Source organism: Canis lupus, chromosome 10 (assembly GCF_011100685.1).
Source record: "Canis lupus familiaris isolate Mischka breed German Shepherd chromosome 10, alternate assembly UU_Cfam_GSD_1.0, whole genome shotgun sequence".
Classification (NCBI taxonomy): domain Eukaryota; kingdom Metazoa; phylum Chordata; class Mammalia; order Carnivora; family Canidae; genus Canis; species Canis lupus.
In genome coordinates, this window is record NC_049231.1 from 45,200,405 (window position 1) to 45,216,066 (window position 15,662).

A 15,662-nucleotide genomic window follows, 5' to 3' on the forward strand; every position below is an offset into this window, starting at 1 on the left:
CAAGAGGCGTCTTGGGACCCTTGGGGTTTCAGGGCCGTGGATGCATTGAATCCCAGCAAATAAGAGAATAACAACAGCATGGACACAAACACTACAACATGGACACAAACCTCAATTGGGCACAGAGTGGGTGGGGTACAGCTGCCCATGACAAAAAGTGAATGGGCCAGAGCCACGGTGGCTACGAAAACAGGGATGGGCAAGGCCAGTGCAGAGGAATAGGAGCAGTATCTCCAGAATGGCCAAGGGCAAGTCAGAGGCTCCTGTCTAGGCAAAGGGAGATCTGGTGTGTGAGTGCGTCCAGTGCCAAAACAGCTCCTGTTCTGTTCCCAGGCATCTGACCAGGTCAGTTACCAGTAAAGGAAGATTCAGTAGATGGGCAAGGACCAGGAAGGTCTGGCTTCTAAATATTCCAGAACAGCAGGCAATGGCAGCAGAAAGCTCTGGCTTATATATGGAATAAATGAATAAATGTGTGCCTCTACATGACATCCCAGAAATGTAAGGGCAATGAGTCAAGTTTTGGTGCACAGGAAATGCCAGAATGGTTGTAAACAGAGAAGTGTGCTACTGGGGTGGGGAGACACACTAAAAGCATTCTTCCTTAAATAACACAAACTTGAGCAGGCTGCTGAGAAAGCCTAGGAGGGTGCTGAACCGTGGAGAAGACCGCCAGTTGGTGTACAGCAGGTAAGGGTGACACGTGGGATGAACCACTGTAAGCAGAGCAGAGGCACAGGTTCTGGCAGGCAGGGGCAGCAGGAATTAGGCCAAGCTGGAACTTAGCAGCAAGGGTTCCTTGATCATAATTTGCCCATTTTGGGGACTTCTTCCTCCGCTGGATGCTTCACCTCTGTGCCCCTCCCTACCCTAAAATGCATGAGATTAGTGGAAACAAGCAGATCTTTCATCTTTTTCTCTTTCAAACAAGCCAACTGCCTAGAAAAGATCTTAATCTTTTAAACAAAGTCAAAGATGCCTCCTTACCATAAAAAGCCAGGAATGCTGCCTGCCTCCAAGGCTCAGGTATTAACTGGGCAGGAAAGGCCCGATGCCGCAGGAACGAAGACAAGGCTAGAGGACAGGAAGGCCTGTAGTGTCCCTCTGGCCCCAAGCCCAGCAGGTCCTGGACAGCCTGCTCCACAGAGGGTTCTTAGCACCTGCCCTTGTGTGACCCAGACCCTCGAGTCAACCCTGTGGAAGCCCGGAGCTGGGTGCAGGAGGCTATGTACTTGCTCAGTTAGTGTCACTCCCCTCTCTGGGGGGGCTGGGTGGAACCTATTGAGCTCCCCTCAGCCTCAGTTTCACAATCCATAAAACAGGAGTAACAACACCCACCTCACCAGGATGTAAAGAGATGAGTAACACCCCCACAGAGAGCCTGGCGCAGAGACTGGCATCGGGCATGCGAGTCTCCTGGCTCTGCCTAGCCTCTAATGCGTCTAGTGCCAAGCCACACTTTTAAGGGGGCCACCGATGAGCCTGGAGAAGGCCTTTCTTTCCCTCCAGCTGAGCTTACTGACATTTCTACCCAACTTTCCAGCCAGAACTTTTCACCCAGGTCCACAGCACTTTGCCCGTGCTTCAGTTTACAGAGTTTACAGTGATCGTGGTACCTAAACCAAACACCCAGGCCCAAAGGTTGCCGTGGGGAAGGGATGGGTGAACGGAGCGCCATTCCAAAAGGCAGTGTGGTGGGTGTCAGAAATGGTCAGCCACCGGGAGCCTCGTCTCCTTCACAAAGCACCTTCTGTGAGCCTCAAGTTCCTCGATGGTAAAATGAGAAGCTGGCTGATATAAGGGCTCCAGGGTCGGACCCCATCCCAGCCCCCCAGGGAAGAGGAGTGGCTGCTCTGTGCCTCGGGGCTGAACACCCATTAGGATCCTGTTCTGAGGGCCAGCACCCACCACAGTCCTCCCTCTGTGGAGGCCTGCTTCCTCCTTCCCCTTCTGAGCCAGGGACCCAGGTTCTTCCACTTCTTAGTCTCTGTGCTGCACAGGGCCTTGGACCCAGGAAAGAGGTTCACTGTGCCTCTAAGTGTCCGACTGTGAGAACACCGCTAACCAATGAGTGTGCTGCAAACCTACCCAGGGCAGCCGGTGGCAAAATGCAGGACAAAAATGCCTCAGAAAGTCAGGCCAGAGATCTGTGTGTGGCTGGAGTGTGTTGTCACCTGCATGCACAAATCACCCCCACCCCGGGCCTGCACTTGGCCACCTTTTTTCTCCAGCTTTCCACTTCCCCAAGCCCTGTTCTCTGCTGGTGACGCAGAACAGGCAGCAGTGGTAATGGGTTGGCCCAAGTTAATTAACTAGCCTGCCTCCTCCATTTAAGGAATATGGTAGCAGATATAAGACAATGCCTTAACCCAGATTCTGCATGTCTCCGCCTCCAAGGGAGGAGTCAGTCACCTAGGGTGGGTGCGCACATATTCCCCTCAGCTGGGGCTAGGGCCCAGAAGCAGGACAAGCCCAGACGGTTCCAGCTCCCCCCCAGCACCACCTCCCCCCACCCCACCCCCGTTTTCCCATCTCAGTCAATGGCAGCTCCATCCTTCCACTTGCTCCAGCCGAGAAACAAAATCAGTGCCGGCTCCTCAACTACTCTGCCTCTTGTACCCCACACCCAATGCATCGGTGATCCTTCCGCTCTACCTTCCCCACACATCCAGACTCCAGCCTGCCTCAGCACCCCTGCCCCACTGCCCTGGTTTCTGACAGTCCCTCTGCAGCTGTCTCTACATGGCACTGGAGAGGCCAGGAACCTTTCTGCCAGCATCTTCATCTGGCTCCTACCTGGCTTGCTTGCTGTTTAGACCTCCCTGGTCAGCCAACCTCTTAGAGGCTGCTCTTCCTTGGAATACAGCAGAGGGCAGTCGCCTCACCTCCAATATGTCCTTCCTAAAAACCAGCCTCTCCAGAAGGTCTTTGGGACAGTCCAGCTTAAAACTGACTTGTGGCTCATATATAAGCCATGAACTTTGGGGGACTGTCTGCTAGAACTAGCGTGAAAATAAGTAACCCTGAAAAAGTGCGTAGAAGGATTTGTGTCAAGCAACACAGGCGCAAACCGTGGTTTGGGGGCTCACATCCAGGAGATGAGAGAGATGTGTTAATAGTAAGTGCTTATATGGGAGAAATGCGGGCAGCAGATGCAGAAAGGGGGCCTGCACCAAGGGGTCTTCTGGTGGCCTCTGCTGTTCTGAGCCCTCCCACACCCCACATCTCTTAAGCCACTTTTCTTAAGCACGTTTTTTTCCTTCTACGCTTCATGCTGTTTCTTCTCTATAAATGGACAATCTCTTCAACAAGGGTCTCTCACGGACCAGGCCTTAAGGACACAAAGATGAACAGGGGGACTTGGTCAGGAAATGCATGACCAGAATTGCAACAGAAACATGAATGGAGGACAATCTGAGGACCACACTGGTGCTGGTAAAACATGTTCCCAAACCCTCCCTCGTGGAAGGGCTGTCCCCTTAACTGGCAGGGGTGCCCCAGGTGCTAGAACCAGGGATTCTGGAGGCTCTTTCTCGGTGGGAATCAACCCAGTATTGATTCAGTCCTCTCACTCCCATGCACCAGGCTTCATTTGTCACTTGACTGCCACAGAAGTTTACCAGAGTAGCACAAGCAAAGATAATGGAAGCACTAATCACTGTATTCTATTGTAAGAGCTGCCTGTTTATTACTGAAGACAATGCACACCAGTGTCAACGCATTCTTCTCTCTCCTAGAAATGTCCATGACTTTGACAAGTCTCATGTCTTTCTCCATTGTCAGCTTGGCCACTTGAAGCCCTCACACAATTAACTGAAAGTTCACCTATATGTCAGCCAGGAAGGCCTCTCAGGAGCGCCAGAGAAATTCCTAAGTAGCTGTGTAAAAGAACTGTATCCAGTGTATATCAGTTCCCCCTGTCAGTGAAGACATACAGCTCCCGGAGAACTAACAATCAAAGAGATGAGGACAACAGCTTCCCCGTGACCCATGGGTTAGCTTAACTCCAACTGTAGGTCTGCAAAGGACCAACCTGCCAATGAAGGAAGATAGCATCTCAGACGAGATGCTCCCTACATCCAGGGCACTTACTCGAAGCTTGGTTCCAGGAGATGCAGCAAGTAAGAACTCTCTGGCTCTTCTAGAGCTGGGTTGGGGACCTGAGCCCTAACGATCAGCTGGGTGTGACCCATTCACTGCCTGAGACTGCTCTTTCTCTTCCCCTTTTTTTTTTCCCCTGCTCAAACCCAACACTATAACGTCTGGCCTGGTGCCTGCTTCCACCAGTCCCTCCACCAGAGCTGGCCCCCTGGAAGCTGGGCCCTGACTTTCTTCAGCCACCAGGGCAGATGCCACCTGGCTCTGCTTCTCTCCCCTCTCCCCTTTGCAAGGGATCTGTCCTTTTACCCCAAGGAGTGGTGGGAGGGGTGTGGCTACAGCTGCTTAACGTTTTTCAGTTTCACAGTGCAAAGAGCACGTGCCCTCCCAGGGGTGGTGGCTTACACCCAGCTACAGCAACTCCCAGTGCCTTGCCCTGACAGTATGTCCATTCACCCCACTGTTCCTAAGGATTCAGTGAAGAGGCCATCATGGTGAGGGCAGGTTCTGGGTACTCCTGCTATCATGGCCAAAACATCATACTCGACAGCCAGAACACTTGTGCTGCAGCCTGGAGAAGCCAATTCAGAGGAGTTTGAGCAAAAAAGCACATCTGTCATAAAGGTTTAGGATTGACTTATAAAACTTGAATGGGAGTGGCTTAACTGGCCAAAGGACCCCAATGTCAGCAGCACAATTTGTCTGGGCTCTCCTCTGTTTACCCATGTCTTTCTCCCCTTCCCTGAAAATGAACCTGTGCTCATGATGATGTCAAGGCAGCCGACAGCCCCCAAATTTACTCCCTAGGTCTAGCCACTGAAGAGGCTGAATGCATGGACTCTCCCTCAGTTACCCATGCAGCTCATTCTGGGGAAGGCACTCCAAGGGTATAACTTGGGCCAGGTGCACCCAGGCCAGAGGCTGGGGTCACACTGCAGCATGAGTGCTCCCATGAGACCATGAGTTTGGTGGGAGAGAATCCCCACAAAAGGGGTGAGGGGGGAGGCTGGAGGGAATCCTCACAACTCACCACAACTTTTAGGATCCAAATGGAGAGATTCTGTAGCAAGTTGTCCTCAAACTTTAAAAAAGTTGAAGAACTCCCACTGTTAAGTAAATGTTTCTCATATTGTTTAAAATAGATAACATAAACATAAAATGAGGTACAAACTCTCTCTTCTCGGAGCTCTTCAACTACTATAAAATTAAAAGAGATCTATACATCAACTACAAGACCTGGACATAAATGAACTCACGTTTATAATAACATGATGAGGCAGGTGTGGCCACAGAAATCCTCACACAGGGGCACCTGGGTGACTCAGTGGTTGAGTGTCTGCCTTTGGCTCAGGATGTGATCCCCAGGTCCTGGGATCGAGCCCCACATTGGGCTTCCGGCAGGGAGCCTGCTTCTCCCTCTGCCTATGTCTCTACCTCTCTCGGTGTCTCTCATGAATAAATAAATATCTTCAAAAAAAAAAGAAACTGTCACATAAACACAACTGACTGACCCCAGGGGGCCTCTCCTGCCCACAAAGGCCACTTAGTTTACACAGCAGCTATGTGGTCAAAATAACAATGGCCAGCAGCCACCATTCCCCAGAAACATGAGTTGTCAAGCAAGGCAGATGAGGGGAGATATGTTGACACCTCCCTGGACCATGAACAAGGAGTCTCAGGGTCCCAGATGGCGGGACATGTGGTTTTGCTCCCTCATGACATCAAGAGGGTTACAGGGGAAAAAAGTGCAAAACATAATTTTATGGCTCACTGTGTAAAAATGCAATACTGAAGATGCCGGTCACCTTCTTTGAGTCTCCACAGTGAAGGGCTCCTGCTATGGGCCACTAAGGTGGCAAACCAGACAGTGGCTGCAACACTTCCCCGCGTGAAGAGCACCGTCTGTCCTCCCTCCCTTCAGTCTGGTCACATAGCCTTATGCTCCTCCAGGCATATCTGCTGCTACTGGAGTTTCTCATCATGTTTCCAGCTCACAGGAGTAGAAGGTCAAGAAAGGAGACAAGTGCCCAGCCTCAGATGCCTCTGGCCGCTCACCTGCCTCATCTGGTATCCAGGGAAAGAAACACCCTGTCCAGAGATGCCTCAGGTGGAAAACCCTCAAGGGCAGCCCAGCCCTGTGAGCAGGAGCAACAATTCCGCTGGCAAGTGCCGCCTGCGCCCCCTGGTTCCCCCTCCTCACGCCCCCCTGCCCTGGGCTGCTGGACAGATGGAAGTCAGGCCTACAAGGGACCCGAGCTTCTTCAAGGTCATGAGCCTTGGAGCAAAGTCAGGACCTGAGCCAATGAGCCAACCCTTCACTGTCCTGCACACTTTCCAACAAGCAAAACAGCCTGCAGGGCCCATTAATTCAAACTACAACCAGATTCAGGTAAAAGGCACAATCCTTTCCCTTGGCTAGTTCCTCATTTTTTAAGTGCTTTCACATATATTTTTTCTTAAAGATTTTATTTGAGAGAGACCGCAAAAGAGAGAGCACAAGCAGGGGGAGCAGCAGCCAGAGGGACAGAGAGGGAGAAGCAGACTCCCCACTGGGCAGCGAGCCAATGTAGGGCTCGATCCCAGGACTCTAGGATCATGACCTGAGCCAAAGGTAGATGCTTAACCAACTGAGCCAACCAGGCGCCCTGCACATATATTATTTTAATTTTACAATGTTTATTAGAATATTACTTTCTTCCCTCCACCTCTTTACAGGACCCCTAGGAAGAAAACATTTCAGATCCAAGACAAACACCATTTTTTCCTTTCCACCCCCACCCACGTCTTTACAAGGCTTGTGTGGTCACAAAGTCTCTTCTCTAACCCAAACTCCAGCCTTCATGTTAAGCTACAGATTGGAGAGGAAATGGACCTTCCTCGAGAAGGCAGAAGAGAGAACTTCAGGATGGGGGAGGACTTCTTGTGTTACATCATTGATGTTTGATTTCCTCTACATAAGCTGAAATTAAGTACCTCAAAAAAATATTATCAATATTTTGTTAAAATATTTCAAAAGAAATTTTAAAGCCTACAAAACTGGGGGGAGGGGCAAAATAAAACTAAAAAACACAAAACTCTATGAATAGGGTAGAAAGACAAAACCTAGTCAACTATATTAATACTAAAGTTAAAAAAATATATACATATATAATGTTCTATAATTGATGGTGGAGACAGGACTTACATAAATACTGTGATATGTTTCAATAGAAAAGTAGATGGGAACCCCTGAACCAGTAAGTCATGACTCAACACGTAGTTTCTGTGGTGACATGTTAACCCGATTAGTAGGGGTTCCTCCACTCTTTTTCTACAACTACTGTGGCTTTTAAAATTTCTTCCTTTCTCTTTAATGTTCCCAACAGGTTTTATTTATTCACTGTAGAATATCCTGGTTTATAGTAAATAAAGAATATGTCAAGGGGCTTTGGGAAACAGTTAACATGCTGTCCCCAGCTCACACTGATGACACATATTCCACAATTCAAGAATAAAACATGCATCCTCCCTCTCTTTACAGAAACTCCCACGTCCTCATTGAGGTTTGTCAACGGAAGCAGTACAAGGAAATGAACCAGCTCACTACTCAGGACAGTGGCTATACACATTAAAATGGCAGTCCCTGTGTAGAGAAACACAGGCCTTAACCAAGGTTAGCCTACTTGGGAGATCCTACAGTCCCAAAGACCTGCTGGTACGTTTTAAAGATTTATGTATTTATTTGAGAGAGAGAGAGAGAGAGATTGCAAGCAGCAGAAGGGGCAAAGGGAGAGAGAATCTCAAGCAGACTCCCTGCTGAGCATGGAGCCTGACACCGGGCTCAATCTCAGGACTCTCGAGATCATGACGTGAGCCGAAATCAAGAGTTGAACACTCAACCAACTGAGCCACCCATGTGCCCCTTTGCTGGTACTTTTTGTTAACCTAACAGCAAAATGCACTCCTGGAAGGGAAGCTGGGCACCCACACCAGCTCCCAGAGAGGTTAGTGAGATCCAAGCCTGAGGCTGCCTGAGCCTTTTCAGGATGGGAAGCTCCAGGATTATGCCAGGTCAGTGAGCAACCATGAAGCCAGGCTTTGGTTCTGTTTACTAGAACCAAATACTCAGGCAACTTTCAAAACTCCATGCTAATTCCAATGGAGCTTTGAGAAAACAAAGAAGGATCCAGCTCCTAGGGCTTATCTAATATGATAGCTATAGGTTTACTTCAAATTCGGGCATCTACATGCCAGCATCCGCCATGCAGAGTTTCCTATCCAACCACATGCACAGTGCCCTAGTACCTCCCCCTTGCTCCTGTTGAACCCTTTACCATCCTCACTTCAGCACCTTCAGCAGGATGGTACATGGGCCCGAAGAGGCACTTAGAGGCTCACTCCTGATACATGATTTCCTTCTAGACTGTTTACAGAGCAGGACTGACAATAATTTCAAAGTTCCAATTTGTTTCAGATGATGAGTTGGGAGGATTCAGTTTATTTTTATAATCACTAGGAAAGCTTGTTTTCTAATTCAGAAGTGTCAAGGTTGGTTTCACAAGAGAATATAAAGCTTTCTGAGTAGCCACAAAATTCCATAAAGGGCTATAAATGTGAAGCAACAACCACAGATCAATGAAATGCTGGGAGGACAAAGTTATTTCTGGAACAAGGCAATAAGCCAGGAGACTAAGGATGACTTGCCCAAGGCCTCCAAGTGGGCAGCACCCAACCAGGCTGATTTTGGCTTCTGCACCAACAAACCAAAATTAGGGAGAGAAGTCTGTCTTTACATACCTTGGAAACAAAGTGGGTCACACATTCTGTAAGCTTTACCATATGTAAATCTCTGGCAAAATGGTATGTTATCAGCTTACTTGAGATGCAAGAGAGAAATGCTGTTTTAAATAATCACTGTTGGGTGGAGCATGTAGAGAAACTCTGAAAGGATTTTTGTGTTCCATATTTTCATATAAAATAAAAAGCAAGCAGTCCCGATTTTTACATGAGACTTCTCTGGAGAAAAGGTTTTACAGTTTTAGCTAACTCAGTTGCATTATTTGGTTGGTTTGGGTTTTCTTGGTGGTTGTTTGTGTGTGTGTGTGTGTGTGTGTGTGTGTGTGTGTGTGTGTTTTCTCTGACAATGTGATATGGTAGGATTGAGATAGGGAAACCAGCTTTTTGGCTGATCAGCTGCAAGTTAGTCTGGCACCAAAGAAAGTCCTTTCTTTCACCTATTTCTCCCATGTGTTCTTCCTTGTAAGGAGGAGAGTGCATGACCAAAGCTGAAGAAATCAGGATCCCTCCCTAGGATTGCCTCTGGTTAACGGGGTGAGAAGGGGTGCCAGGGCTTTCTCACTAATCAGTGTTTTCCCTTCACAGCCTTCACATGTGTGGCCTGGAGCAGTGAGTGAGTTCAACTGGGCAGGAAGAGGCACCTACTGACACTTGGTGTCCTCGTACTCAACAGCAACACCTGCCATGGCACACCTTCCCAACCACCAGTGAAGATTAGGCCAACAGAGGAAGAACCAGGGCGCAGGGGGCAGAGGACAGAGAGGAGCTCTAGGGAGGTCTCTGTGCTCATCTGGCAAGCCTGGCCCACCAATGACCAGCAACATTTGCTGACAGGAGTGTTCATGGAGGCCTGTAATCTAAACTGCAGTTGTTCATTCATTCATTCAAGAGGTGCCAAGCCAGATACTTAAAGGGGACACACAGGTGAGTCAGAAATGACCCACAGTGTAACAAAGGAGTAAGACATTCAGACAAGACAAAATGAAATGCATGCCCTAGGCTTGTGAGGGAGGTAAGTCTGGTCAAAGATGATCCAGACAAGCATGGACAGATATGACTTTAAAAGGCACAGGCACACTCAAGGACAATTAATTCAGGGACCAGGGAAGCCCAGCATTCTAAGGGACAGAGAGAACAGACTAGAGAACCAGGCAGGGTCAATTCGAGGTAGCCACTCACACTAGACCACAGAGCTGGGCTTCAGCTAGTAGGCATGAAGAACCCTCTAGGAAAAATCTTGGTACTTTCTTAAACTCTCCTACTGGGCTTTTGAGAACAAACCTCTTGCTTACCTGGGTAAGCTGGGGCAAGATGGCACCTGACATAGAAGGGATGGGCAACATCTACAACAGACACTTGAAAAACAACTCTCCTGTCTTGGCAGGTCTCCAGGGCGTTCCAAAGGTCACTCTGTCATCACAACAATTAAACCTAAAGCTAGGACATGCCACTATCTGGAAAGAAGCACTGTTCAATTCTGTAAATAAAATAAAACCCAATGACATCAACAACCACAAAAAGAACTAACACCACTTGGTAACTGAAGAGGCCAAGCAATTCAGGTCTATCACAAACACCTTAGTCCAGGGTCATCTTCCCCCTGTAAGGGGGCTCACCCAAATAACCTCACCCTAAGCCGAGCAGTAGTGAGGCTGCTACACAAAGTTGCCAGGAACATCTTCCCTTTTTCTGTGGCCTTGTTCCAGAAAGATTCCTAAGCTGGTTGTGCTTTTCTTTAGAAAGAGGATGCTAACCAGTCAGGCTATCTGTGCAATAACAAGGAAAATGTCAAGAAGTACGTTTGCCATTACTTGGTTTTTCTCCCAAATCTGCAGCTAAGTTTTGAAATGTGAAGAACACACTGGGAACAAAGGCCCCCATAAAATGCCTCCTTGTCATATATCATATATAAAATTGCCATCACCAAGAGCAGTAACAACGAAAACTAATTAAAATCTCTACTTGTGCTTTCACTTTTTTTTTTCTTTAACATTCTTGTTAACATTCTCTAAGTAATAAAGGGACTAGGGAAAATGTGTCTTCAAAATTTACTTTCTAGAACTGCTCCCATCTCCCACTAGAAGAGATCTGTAGAAAAACTAAAAAACTGGAAGCCAGGATGTAGGACATACATTTCCTAAGCCACCTCAAGCCCTCCTGCCAGCCAGCTTTGGGTCCTGCCTCCTTCAGCACAGGCCAAGGCGCTGACAATAGAGTCAGAGGGGTAGGCCTCCACCACATGCAATGTTCTCATCTGGAGAACTCAGCCAGCCCCAGACAGGTATCACCTAACACTCCCAGGACTCTTATCCAGCCCATCACTAGGGGTCAATGAGGACTGGACTTTTATATAGGGGCCAGATGTACACCCATCAGGCAGGTGTGAACACACTCACATCTTTTCAGAATACCATGCAGGAAGAGAGCAGGCACAGATACATGAAGACAACTGAGGTCTTGGATCAGACCAGAGATACCCTGCATCAGGCCAGAATTCTCCTATCATTGCTTGGCTAAGCAGCGCCTGGTACATCAGCATATTTATCAAACACAAATAAGGGGCAAAGAAATGTCATTGAAACATAACTTGTGTAGAGTTGAAGCTGTTGGGCTCTTGGTCTGCTTTAGGTTTTAATTCAGCCATCAGATCTCAGGACCACCACCAACTCTGGGCACTTCGGCATTCCCTCTGACGGATGCAGCCCCTCCTCCCTTTAATCCCTCGTTTACTATCTACACTGCTAGAGTGCCCTAAATGGTCTAAATTGTGTTCATTCTGCTCTGTCATTTGCTCCTCACAACAAAGCCTGCCTCAGCCACAGAGAATCATTGCTCCCTGTGTCAGAGAGGATATGCCGTGGAGAACTAGCAAGGCTGGGACAGACAGCAGGACTCTGGTTTCCCTGGTCATCTTACAGGTTAGCACAGATATTGGGTACTTCCCAAATGGCAGGCACACAGGGATTATGACTTCTACTGTGACCTTACACTGACAGTTATAGATTTTTCTTTAAATAAAAAAGGAATTTTCTTTAAATAATTTCTTTAAATTTACATGTAATATTTGAACCAGTTAAGTATTTTTTCGTATATATATAAAACGCATTTAATTATTCAGATATAAGGCTTACACCCATCCCTCCAGAAGCAGACATGTCCCCTTTAGGACACTGGGCCTAGAGCAGACTGCGTGGAACACGCCATCCCATCTCCATCCCCAACGACCAGCCAGCTGTTTCACTGTGGAAAGGCTTGACTCTAAACCTGCATCCCCTGTCATTAAGCTGGGGAGACAGTCTCACCTTAGATTTGTTGCAAATCTCAATTAAGAAAGTGTGGATGTGAAGGCTTTGTAGACCAAAGGTTACTAAATAAAATTTAAGTGACACAAAGCCTTGCTAAGGGTCAGATGAGACAGAAAGGCAAAAAATGCTTTAAAAAGATAGCAGTCAGCATTTAAATCTTTAAATGACACATTCTTTCTGGAGAATGAGACAGCCTGAGGTTGTGAGGAGTAGGAAGGTTTCCCCAGTAATTAGATCCGGGCCTGCCAAGGGCCTCTCTTGTGGCTCCACTGGGCCCACAGCAGACACAGGGACAGTCTACTGGGTGCCAGGCCCAAGTTACATTCAGGTCAAAGACTGAGGCAGGCAGATTGTCACCCTCACCCTCCACCTGATCACTGAAAATAACTGATGTAGCTTAGAAACTTACAGCTTCTCTGGGATGCCTGGGTAGCTCAATGGTTGGGCGTCTGCCTTTGGCTCAGGGCGTGATCCCGGAGCCCGGGGATCGAGTCCCACATTGGGCTTCCTGCATGGAGCCTGCTTCTCCCTCTGCCTGTGTCTCTGCCTCTCTCTCTGTATCTCTCATGAATAAATAAATAAATAAATCTTGAAAAAAAAAAAAGAAAGAAAGAAAAGAAACTTACTGCTTCTCTAGAAAGGAGACTCTCCCCAACTGTCCTTGGAAGATCACAAGGGCACAATCAAAAGACTGTGTGGAGACCAGGGGTGTATGAGAACTCTCTGTACTTTCTGTACAACTTGGCTATGAATCTAAAACTGATCTAAAAAACAAAGTTTATGGGACGCCTGGGTGGCTCAGCAGTTGAGTGTCTGCCTTCAGCTCAGGGCATGATCCCAGGATCCAAGATCGAGTAACTCATCGGGCTGCTTGCAGGGAGCCTGCTTCTCCCTCTGCCCGTGTCTCTGCCTCTCTTTCTGTGTCTCTCATAAATAAATAAAATATTTTAAAATAAACAAACAAACCAACAAATACAAGATTCATTTAAAAAAAAAAAAAAAAGGACTTTCTGACACTAATTCCAAGGGGGTTGTTAGCTGCCCTGCCCTAGAAGGTCTAGGAAAAAAGGGGAGAGAGAAGTCATAAGAATGCCTACAAACATACCAGTGGCTAAGCCTTCTAAGGTATAAGTTCTAGAGTTCTGTAAGCATCAGACTTCTTGCAGCAACATTCTGAAAAGCTTGGAAATTTCAAAGAAAGTCAAATAAATATAGTACTCTGCAGATCTTAAACAAGGCTGGATGAGAGGATTAAACCATGTACCCAGGGAAAGGTTTGCACAGAGAAACTGCAAAGCAGTTCTAAAAATACCATGTGATTATCCACCACTACTGTTTCAGGGGGGAAAACAGGGAGGAGACCGAAATCCAACACATACCTGGCATTGGGTAACACCAACCAGAGTCACAGTCCCCTCTGGCAGGTTGACAGCACCACTTAAATGGCTTCTGTCACCCAGCTGATCATTAACAGGAGGAGGACAGAGAGAAAACAATCTCCAAAACAGCCTTATTTGTAATTATCTTTCATGCTTACACATTTTGAGTTGGACTGCCTCCCCAGTTCCTCAGTGGGTCAAAGCTTCAGTAATGCTGGTGGGTATCAAGAAAGAACACACTAGACAGATGTGTTAGGATGTTCCAGCTGCTTAAACAAAACACCACGCACTGGGTGGCTTAAACAACAGAAACCTAAGTTCTCACAGTACTGGAGACTGGAGGTCCAAAACTCAGGTGCTAGCAGGTTGGTATCTCCTGAGGCCTCTCTACAGGGCATGTAGATGGCTGCCTTTTTGCTGTGTCCTCACATGGCCTTTCATCTGTGAGCCCCTCCTCTGTGTCTCTTCTTCTACTAAGGGTACTAGCTGTACTGGATCAGGGCCCTGCCCTTATGACTTCATTTAACCTTAATTACCTCTTTAGAGAGGCTATGTCCAAATATAGACACACTGGGGCATCAGGACTTCAACATATGAATGGCGGTGGGAGGGACAAATTAGTCCTCTAATCTAATGCAATGCCCAAGTCCAGCATCTGAGTTGGTGGCAGCTGCCAGTAGGAAGTCAAGGACCAGAGGTCCTAAAATGACCCTCCCATTTCTGCTTGCAGGAGGTGCAGTATCCTCACACTGAGGCAGAGAACCTGAATCCCTTCTCTCCCCTCTGGGCAACTGACCTGCTGGGATGGGGATGGGGGGAGCCTATGGTCAAGCACTAACCAGTCATTATCTCATTGAGTGCTCAGGGCAATCTTTTAACATTTGACATCCAATGTCAGAGATGGAAAAATGACCAGTTGAAGGTCATTACTCAGTACCAGAGCCAGGAAACCTCAATCCCAGGCCCCAAGCTTCTCTCTCACTCCCCACACCTGCTCTCTATATCTTTACAACCTTCAGGTCAGGCCTGAATGCAACATTTAAAATATATCTTTGACAAAAAGACCTAGAATAAATCGGAGCCAGATGAGGGCTCTCTCTAGGAAAGGCCGATAAAATTTTTTTCATGCAGAATTAAAGAAAGTCAAATTCAAATATTTAGTTTGTACCTGTATAATAAAAAACCATCTGGGAGCACCTGGGGGGCTCAGTGGTTGAGCGTCTGCCTTCGGCTCAGAGCATGATCCTGGAGTCCTGGGATCAAGTCCCGTATCAGGTTCCCTGCAGGGAGCCTGCTTCTCCCTCTCTTATGTCTCTGCCTCTCTCTGTGTCTCTCATGAATAAATAAATAAAATCTTAAAAAAAAAAAATCTGAACAAGAGCAAGAGCACAGGCATCTCTGTCTTTTTTGTTTGTCTCTTCCCCATTTATTGTTCTCCTCTGCATTAAGTGATATTTTCTAGTGTGACCTTTAATTACTTTATCCACACAATTCCAGTAAGACAAGACAACATTCCTTCTATGCAGTTCTATTCCCTTTTCCTTTTTGTTCAATTATTGTTACATGTATCATTATCTATATATATTAGAAACCCAAAAACATATTGTCACTATTTCTTTACTATTACTTCAAGTCTTTAAAGAAGGTGAGGGCAGGGCACCAGGGTGGCTCAGTCAGCTAGACGTCCAACTCTTGATTTTGGCTCAGGTCATGATCTCAGGGTTATGAGACTAAACCTGACATCAGGCTCTGTGCTGAGTGTGGAGCCTGATTGCGATTCTGTCTCCCTCTCTACCTCTTCCCTACCCCCACTCAGATGTGCACCCTCCCCCTCTCTCAAAAAAAAAATTCTTTAAAGAAGCTGAGAGAAGGAAAGCAAGTGTGTATTTACAGAGTTTGAAATATTAACCTTCTTATTTACTATTTCTGGTTCTCTTCCTTTTATCCTGTGGATTCAAGTTACCTAACACAGTGTAATTTCCTTACTCCAAGAAAGCTTTGCTCCCCTTTGCCTCCTTTATGCTATTATTGACAAATACATTACTCTTCTAAATGTTACAGTCCCAACAATATAATTGTATTCATATCATTTAATAAAATTGCT

The 15,662-nt window shown here is 47.1% G+C and overlaps 1 protein-coding gene across 9 annotated transcripts in view; it reads right to left on the reverse strand.

Annotated features, from left to right (window-relative positions):
• The window catches only part of INPP4A (inositol polyphosphate-4-phosphatase type I A), a 134,949-nt gene that overhangs the window by 63,977 nt on the left and 55,310 nt on the right, over window positions 1-15,662 (reverse strand). The window contains exon 1 of one of the 9 annotated variants that reach the window (XM_038551054.1): window positions 12,806-12,824. The exons of the other annotated variants lie outside the window; for them this stretch is intronic. The gene's annotated coding sequence lies outside the window, so the exon portion shown is untranslated. Of the gene's footprint in view, window positions 1-12,805; window positions 12,825-15,662 lie in introns of those variants that run through there. 9 annotated transcript variants of the gene reach the window in all.